This window comes from Zalophus californianus, chromosome 7, assembly GCF_009762305.2.
Source record: "Zalophus californianus isolate mZalCal1 chromosome 7, mZalCal1.pri.v2, whole genome shotgun sequence".
Classification (NCBI taxonomy): domain Eukaryota; kingdom Metazoa; phylum Chordata; class Mammalia; order Carnivora; family Otariidae; genus Zalophus; species Zalophus californianus.
In genome coordinates this window covers 55983661-55992218 of record NC_045601.1, presented here as the reverse complement: position 1 = coordinate 55992218, position 8558 = coordinate 55983661, and the positions used below count along the sequence as shown (strand labels likewise).

Below are 8558 nucleotides of genomic sequence, written 5' to 3'. Positions count from 1 at the left end.
ATTACCATGGCAACAACACATTATCAGTAAGGTAAAACTAACCTATCCCATGATGGTCTAATCCCAGCTCACCTTTCCTACTAGTGAATGAACAATCCAATGCCTGGTGAATTCTGCTTCATAATGATAGGAAGAGACAACATCAAAGGATCATAAAGCAACATTGTTATGAATGCTTGGCCACCACAAGCCAGTTATCCTTGTGGTAACTCTTCTGATACCTCCTGTTTAAAACCCAAAAGATCAGAAGGATGCTGAGGGCCTGCTTTCATAATGTGTATTCATACTGAAAATCAAGATCAAGTGAGTGTTTGTCCTGCTCCATGGGAGCTCACCTTCCTGAGCTCACCTTAGGACACCTGCGTTACTGTTTGACAAGTGTACCATCCCAGGCCTTTGTGGAAGCCTGCCAGGCCCCACTACCAATGTGGTTACTGAAGGACATTTGAGAAGGGTGGCCCACTCAGAGTACTCAATCATGGTGAACAAGGCCAAGAAGGCCATCTTTGTCCAGGTTCATCTCTCCAGACCCCCAGTCTTGAACTGCAGCCTCTTAACAACCTCTTGCAGGGCCTCAGAGGTCTTATAGTCAAGCTTCTGAATTTCACTCTCGAAACTCTGCACACACCACCCCTTGGACCAAGGGTCCAAGGAGGCATGAGGAGTGAGGAAGAGCAGGTGGAGCTGACCAAGGTGGACTGTGGCCCAGGGCCAGGCCAGGGCTCCTGCTGCCATGAAAGAGGGGGCTGCCCAGTACATGGTGCTCACAGGGCCGGACACAGAGGCAGACACCTACACCAGGCACAACCTGACTGGCCACAGCCCCATCCAGCAGCACCAGGCTGGCTGAGCCTAGAGAGATGTGGGCCCACCTCATCATGGACCAGCACTCTGTACAGGTGTGCCCTTATCACCATGATCATAGGAGCATCACCTGCCATAGCCGGCTGGCCTTCATGTCTTCATGTTGCTGCTCTGGGCTTGCCTCACCTGGACCATGTGTAGCTGCCACCGGCTGACCGTGCTTGGAGCACCTTCCAACCTGCTCTACAGACTGGCACTGTGTGGCCTATACTACATGCGGGCCACGGAGCAGTGTCCTGAGCTCCCCACAACCCTGGGAGCTGTCAGCCTGGCCATCTGGGGCTAGAGAACATCTACTACCTCTGCCTGAATCTCGGCGCCACGGTGCTGTACCCTCTGACCTTCTGGCTCCTGCTACACCAGTTTGTCAAAGAGAAGCTGCTGAAGGTGAAGGCCCCGCCCCCTGCACCAATGGAGGTCACCATGGCAGACACAGAGCTCATGTGGATGCTGCTTCAGAGTCTGGGGGAGCCAGTCACAGGGGTCTATCTATGCCAACTACTGGATCTGCCTGTCTGCTGGCATGTTCATCGTGGTCAGCTTTGCCAACTGCCTCATCATCTGCAAGATCATCTACATGTTCACACGCAGGGTGTGGTGAGTGGGACCCCACTGGTGCAGCAGCAGGAGGAGGAAGGAAGAGTAGGTCTCTGGGGACAACGGGCTGAGCACAGCTGGCTCCCACCAAGACACACAAGTCCCAGAAGCCATAGCCAACAAGTGGGGCCTGGTGACCAAGCAGCTGCTGGACTTGGTCACTGACTTCTGGGACTTTTGTGGTGCTCTTGTGATGCCTGCTGAGCTGCATATCTTCAAGCTGGTGGTCCAGGACACTGTCTGGATGGCCCTGAAGGAGGTGTTGGTGATGAACCTCCTGCTGGTTCTGCTGTGGGCCTTCACCCTGCCTTACTCCCACTTCTGGCCTCCTGCCAGTCCACCTTCTGGATCTACATTATGTGCAAGAGGGTCTATCAAGATCTTCAGCCCCCATGAGTACTCCAGAAACTATACTGAGCCCTTCCTCAATAGCACCAACTTGCAGACAGAGATCAATCAATTCTTGCTGTATCAAAGGCCCATCAATCCTGCTAATCAGTTTGGGGTGTAGAAGGGCTTCCTGACCTGGGCTACATCCAGAATCTCCTACAGACCCTGCTGCTTGCATTTAAGCCACCATGTACCAATGCCAGGAAGATCTCCACCCATAGCACCTGCTGGCCCCACCAGCTGCCCAAGCTGTCTATATATGACAGCACTCTCCAGTGGCTGGACCAGGGCCTCTCAACTGCCTCAAATTCTTCTTCTACAAACTTGGACTGGAGATCTTCCTGATGGCCGTGAACATGTTTGGGCTGTGCAGGAACTTCGTGGTCATCCTGCATGGCTATCTTCACCCACCAGCACTCCGGAGTATTGCTAGCCTCTGGCCCAACTACCACCTCTTCCTGATACTGTCACTGCTTTACCAGTACCTGCTATACCTTGGCACTCCTCCTGCCCTGTGCAATAAACTACCTGTGGCCCTGAAGCAAGACCATCCTTGTGAACTCCACACTCAAGTGGCTGTCCCTACCCAATTTATTCAGGGCCCCCAACCCCACCACCTCATAAGTGACTTCCCCCTGCTGCTCTGCACCTCCCAGCAGGGGCAGGTGCCCCCTCCCAGGCACACCAAGGAGCGACTGACATCAATACTGACCACCCGGAACCTGTGGGGGGCCCCCACCCCACGCCCAACTTTATCCCCCGCAGGTCCTACCTTAACAGGCTGAAGGTGGCCATCTTCTGCTTGCTCTTCTGGTTGGTGTTGGTCAAGGGGGCTGCCCACATCGGCCCCTTCAAGCTGGCCTACCTACTGGCCCGCTTATACCTGCGGCTCTTCTGCACCAAGCCGCGGAAGAACACACGAGCCTGCTCCCGCCATGGGACTGCCTCATTCTCTACAGCTCACTGTCATCTCCGAGAACATGCTCTTGTTCCTGTCCTGTGTGTTTGTGGAGCAAATGCGGAGCAGCTTCTGCTGGGCCAACTTTTATTCAGCCTGGTGTGCCGCATCAAAGGTGACCATGCCCCCAGGGAGATGCTGGGCAGGGGCCCAGACTGCTGGCCGCGCGTGGAGGAGGCCAGGTCCTCCGGGACCGCCCCTCTCCCTGTTGCTGCCGCGGCAGCACTGCATCTTCCTCAGCCACTACTAAGGCCGAGCTCCACGCCAGCCACCCTGCAGGCCTCCAGGAGTTTTGCCCTCTACGACGCTGCCCACCTCAAAAGCATAAACCTCCACCACAAAGCAGAGACGTCCCTGGCGCAGCTGTGCCAAGCATAAGAAGCACAGGAACGACGCGGCGGGCGGTGGCCCCTCCAGAGACCAAGAGCCAGAGCCGGGCAGTCCAGAGAGCTTCTCCCTGCTGCAGTGACAGTGGTGCTGGCTGTCACTGGACCACGTCACAGTCATCCACTCCTGCCTGGGACCACTATCCGTTCGAGGCCGACAGTGAGGAAAAGAAGACCCAGCCCGAGGACCCCAGGCAGTGAGCACAGAGCGCCTTCCAGATGGCAGAGCAGGGAGGGGTGACCAAGGTCCTGGCGGTGCCGAGGAGCCGGCAGGAGCCGGCAGCCTAGCTGCCCACAGGAGCCTGCCTGCGTCGGGAGGCGGAGCCCACGGAAGGCCGGGACGCAGCGAGAGCCGAACCCGCGCTTCCTGTGGGTGAGGGGGCGTGCGCGGGTGCACGCGCGGACGCACCAGTTGCTCGCCTTCCCCAGCGCTGCGAGCCACGTGCTGCCCGGCGGCTGCCACCTCCGCACCCGGGAGCTCCTCCCGAGGGGAGAGAGGCGCTGGCGCGTGCAGGACCACCTTTAGGAAAGCAAAGCCCAGGCCACGCTTCAGGGCCCCTCGGAGGCCCGTGCTGCGCCAGGCCCAGCCTCCATGAGCACAACCAACAACACAAGCAGTCCCCTCATCACCGGCTACAACACCCACAGTGGCAGCGAGGAGGTGGTGCCGAGGCCAGGACTTCCTGTGCGGCTCTGGGAGTTTCCAGCCAGCACAGGCATCCGGTCACGCATGGCCTGTGCATCCCAGAGCTGGAGGAGGCCCAGCGGTTCACAACAGGACAGGGCGGGGCACTGCGGCTGCTGCGGGCCATGTACCAGTGTGCGGCCGCCCGCTCGGAACGAAGAAGTTTGACTTCTTTCCCTGGAAGTCACGCAGTGATGCGCCACTACGAGAACAAGCCCTACTTCGTTTCATGCATGCTGGGCCTGAAGAAGACTGAAGGCTAGCTACATCAGGAATGACCTGGTGCGGCTCATGGCTCTCTCCGGGAGGGTCCAAAACCCAGAGGACCCGCAGGGGCATGGGGAGGCAGATGCTTGGGGATAGAGGAGTCACCCCCAAGAGAGGGTGAGGGCGACTAGCTCCACCTGCAAAGCTGCTTCTGTCTGTCCCTGGCCCTGAGTGTCTATCCGCAGCAGGTGGCAGCGGGTCTGGCAGCTCGATGACCCACCACTCAAGGAAGCCAGCAAACCCTGAGCCCACACATTCCCTCCAAAGCTAGATGCACATGTCATGGCAGTCACCCTCCTCTGGGCTGCAGCTGCTTCTTAGGGTTGGCTTCAGGCCTGTTGGGTGTAGAAATATACTTGGGGAAGAGATTGGGGATGATTACTGACCTGTCCGAGGTGCTGGCCGGCTTGCTGTCCTTGCATCCTGCTGTTGGGGCACAGGTCCATGGTGTACTCCATGGTGCTGCATTTGGCCAAGTCCCCCTGGAAGTTCCAGGCTGGCTGTTCTCTGTGTGAGTAAAAAGCATTGTTCCATCCAGTGCTTGGTTATGTTGTGTTTTCCTTGGTGATTCTGATACCAGGATGCAGTGGACAGACGTGTTTGGACGCTATCCTGGGTGGCTGGCAACTGTAATGATCTTTCCTATCCCCCATGTCCTTGGAGTCCTCCCCTGGGATTGATTACTGGTAACACAGTGTTCTGGACGGACTGCTAATGGATACCTGGGTTTCGTTTGGGTGATAAAATATTGTCTAAACTTAGATCATCATGATGGTTGCACAAGTCCACAAATATACTAATAGATGACATGGTAACGGTGTTCTTTGTTGATAAGAATTCACTTCAAACTCGCTAAAAGAGTGTTTCCTCTAACACTAGTTTCAGTACTCTATTTGCTGATCCACCAGAGATAGGTTGGATGTCAGCTTAATGTCATCTCAAGCCTCATTTTATCTACAACTAATGCAGGCTGGGAATGCAATGTCAGGCATTAAGCTTAAATTTCACTTAAATCAGATATTTCATTCATTTTTTTAAAGATGATTTAAATTTTAGCATACTGCTCTTTTAGTCCTCTTGATAGTGTTGTTTCTTCTATTAAATTACTAGGTCCATTCAGAAAGGGAGAAGCGAGAGATGACTATATCCCCAAATACTTTCCATTGTTCAGCCCAGAAGATGGATCCATTTTACCCCAAGTCTAATGGTAGTGAATGTTGTATGAATGTGGAGCAGAGTGGTACCTCAAACATTGCTACTGACTTAGCAGTACATTGCTATTAAAAGCAGTACATAGGGGCGCCTGGGTGGCTCAGATGGTTAGGCGTCTGCCTTCTGCTCGGGTCATGGTCCCGGGGTCCTGGGATCGAGCCCTGCATCAGGCTCCTGGCTCGGCAGGGAGCCTGCTTCTCCCTCTCCCTCTGCCTCTCTCCCTGCTCATGCTCTCTCTCTCTCTCTCTGTATCTCTGCGTCTCAGATGAATAAATAAAATCTTTAAAAAAATAAAAAAAATTATAAAAGCAGTACATAGTTGCTATTAAAAGCAATGTACTCTTCCCTCCCTCCCATATACCTGCGGTCACTTTTGTTTGGCATGTATGCTCCATCACATTATTACAAAACTGTACCCCAGAGTACTGTTAACTCAGTTTTCTCTTTGTATCACTACATTCGATGTATTTTTCACATCAAGGTGTTTCTATAGACTGGACAGAGTTAGAGTTCAGCTTCTTCTAGCCAAAGTGTTTAAATTTGACTAGACAGCAGCAATTGCTTTTTAATCTAAGCAAACTGATCTGTCAAAGGCAATCAACTCAGGGAAGTTATTCCAGGAGGATCCTAATAATCCCGATGAATCACACTGCCCTATGTGAAACTCAGCTGCTGAACTCTTGACATAATGTCACAAGTACTTAGAGGAATTAATACATACAGCTGAACTCTATGTTGACACACAAACTCTAGCCTCTCATGCATAAGTTAATGATCACTGCATTTGGTCCGGGGGGGAATAATGTGTGTGGTGATGTCAGTTCATGTTTATTTTGTTTTTAAGATGTTATTTATTTATTTGAGAGAAAGAGAAAGTACAAGCAGGGGGACTGGGAGAGGGAGAAGCAGGCTCTTGGCTAAGCAGGGAGCGCCATGTGGGGCTCGATCCCAGGACCGTGGGACCATGACCTGAACACTTAACCGACTGAGCCACCCAGACACCCCTCAGTCCATCTTTAATGATGATGTTACATCCCCTAGGCTTCATGTTGCATAATGTTCACAAGCAAGTAAATTTAATTCCTCTAGATGTAAATAAAGGTTTGTTGTGATTTTTAAAAATCACCTCCTATCTTTTAAACAAGGATTCCTACCCTTTTAAAAATGCTCCTACCAATTTAGGGCTTTCCTGTTACCAGGATCTTTAAGTAAATTTTCTTGTTTAAATATTGCAACAATAATTGAGAGGTCAGTAGAGATGGTAACATTATCATTAGTAAGTCACAGAACTGAGACTCAAACCTCAATCTGATGGCTTGATGTTTTGAGGTCTTCCTGATGCCGTAAATCTTGTCTTTGGAGCTTTTGTTCTAGTGTTAGGATTACTAGGATAGTGTGGGATAGCATTGTTGAGAGTCTTGTCCCCAAATAGGGCAGCTCTGTCAGGCTCCCTCTGCTCCCCACAGCGAACCCTACCAAACTTAAAATAAGGAAACAGAATAGATGGGGAGGCAGCAGTAATGAGTGGGATCTCATGGAGGGCTGGGCTGAAAATTTTCCCTAAGTGATGGCACAGGTGTTCTTTGAGAATGACCTCCTCTTACAGTTGGAGGAGAACTTTAAGAGAAATAATGACACACACTCAATTCAGAGGGCAATGAAAGAGTCGATTGGCTAGAAGATAAGCTTGGAAGAATAATATAAAGTAATAGTAAGAATAGTAAGAATAATAGTAGTAATATAATTGCTAATGTATACTGAACACTTAATATTTTCCACTATTGTAAGTGCTGTATGTATGTTAACTTATTCTCATCACAACCCTGTGAAGTAGGTAACTGTTACTCTGATGAAAAATTGAGGCAATTGGGGGTTGATTGACTTACCTGTGACCATGCAGCTAGTAACTTGGGGAAACTGATTCTCCAACTTGTGCTCTAATTATTGCATGGTAGTAATGATGAATTTGAAAAGACTTCCTGAGTTATGATAAATTTCATTTACTTTCCTGACTTAAGGACAATAACACGTATTTCCATCTCGGGCAATATTTCAGCCTCAAAGAGTCTGACTGACCCTTCCATTCGAAAACACCCAAAATTGATGCATAATATTAAAAGGAAAAAACTTTTTAAAACATGCTAATAAGCTGGCAAGAAAGTGAGGAATACTGAGGTGCCTAAAGTCACATGAAAATGTGGACCCACTGGGATCAAGCCCAGCATTGGGCTCCCTGCTCAGCGGGGAGCCTGCTTCTCCCTCTCCCACTCCCCCTGCTTGTGTTCCTGCTCTCACTCTCTCTCTCTCTGTCAAATATTTAAAATCTTTAAAAAAAAAAAAGAAAAGAAAATGTGGGCCCAGTTCTCACTCTGATAATATTCAATGATCCTGTAGACCTTGATCTTTGATTTCTCATAGGATCATGGGGCCTGGAGACACAAGTGGCCTGAGGTGGGGAGTCTAATAGGAGACTTCAATGACCCATACATAGATCTACTTCCTACATTAGAGATAAAAAGAAAAACTAATTTCTTGGGGCATCTGGATGGCTCGGTCAGTTAAGTATCTGCCTTTGGCTCAGGTCATGATCTCTGGGTCCTCAGATTGAGCCTCGAGTTGGGCTCCCCACTCAGTGGGGAGTCTGCTTCTCCATCTGCCCCTCCCCCCCACCTCCTGCTCATGCTCCATCTCTCTCTCTCAAATAAAATCTTAAAAAAAAAAATTTTCTCAATCCCCAGCTGCTAGTAGAGGAGAAAAAAAATCTCTCCTAAGATTCATAACCACAAACAGACCTTTATTTGTGTTTCTATGTCCAAATTTACACCACTAGAGTGGTGCCAAAGAAACTTCAGGTTAAGAATATGGTTTAAAATTGTACTGGGTTGGTAATGCACTCAGATGCCTGGCAGAATCAAAAGCAACCCCACTCAAAAGGGGCCAACTGTAAAGTCAATTCCCAAAGAATTCCCACAAACTACCAAAGAATAAAATCTCAGAGCAGAGTATCACAAAACACATAAAGGACCATGAGTATAGGGCCATTGGAAACTATAATCGTGAGAATTAGACCCCAGAAGACACCAGATAGTGCAATTATGCAATAGAGAATGACAGGTGTAACCTGGTAGTATTTTGCTTCAACTGTACCACTTATCTCTTGCTCTCTATCCCTGGGCTTCTCTGATGTCAGTTAGGATGT

General features: G+C 50.2%; 1 pseudogene; it reads left to right on the top strand.

The window, feature by feature from the left end:
• The first annotated feature begins 273 nt into the window (after positions 1–273).
• LOC113927888 lies at positions 274–4143 on the top strand (annotated as a pseudogene).
• Positions 4144–8558: the final 4415 nt, after the last annotated feature.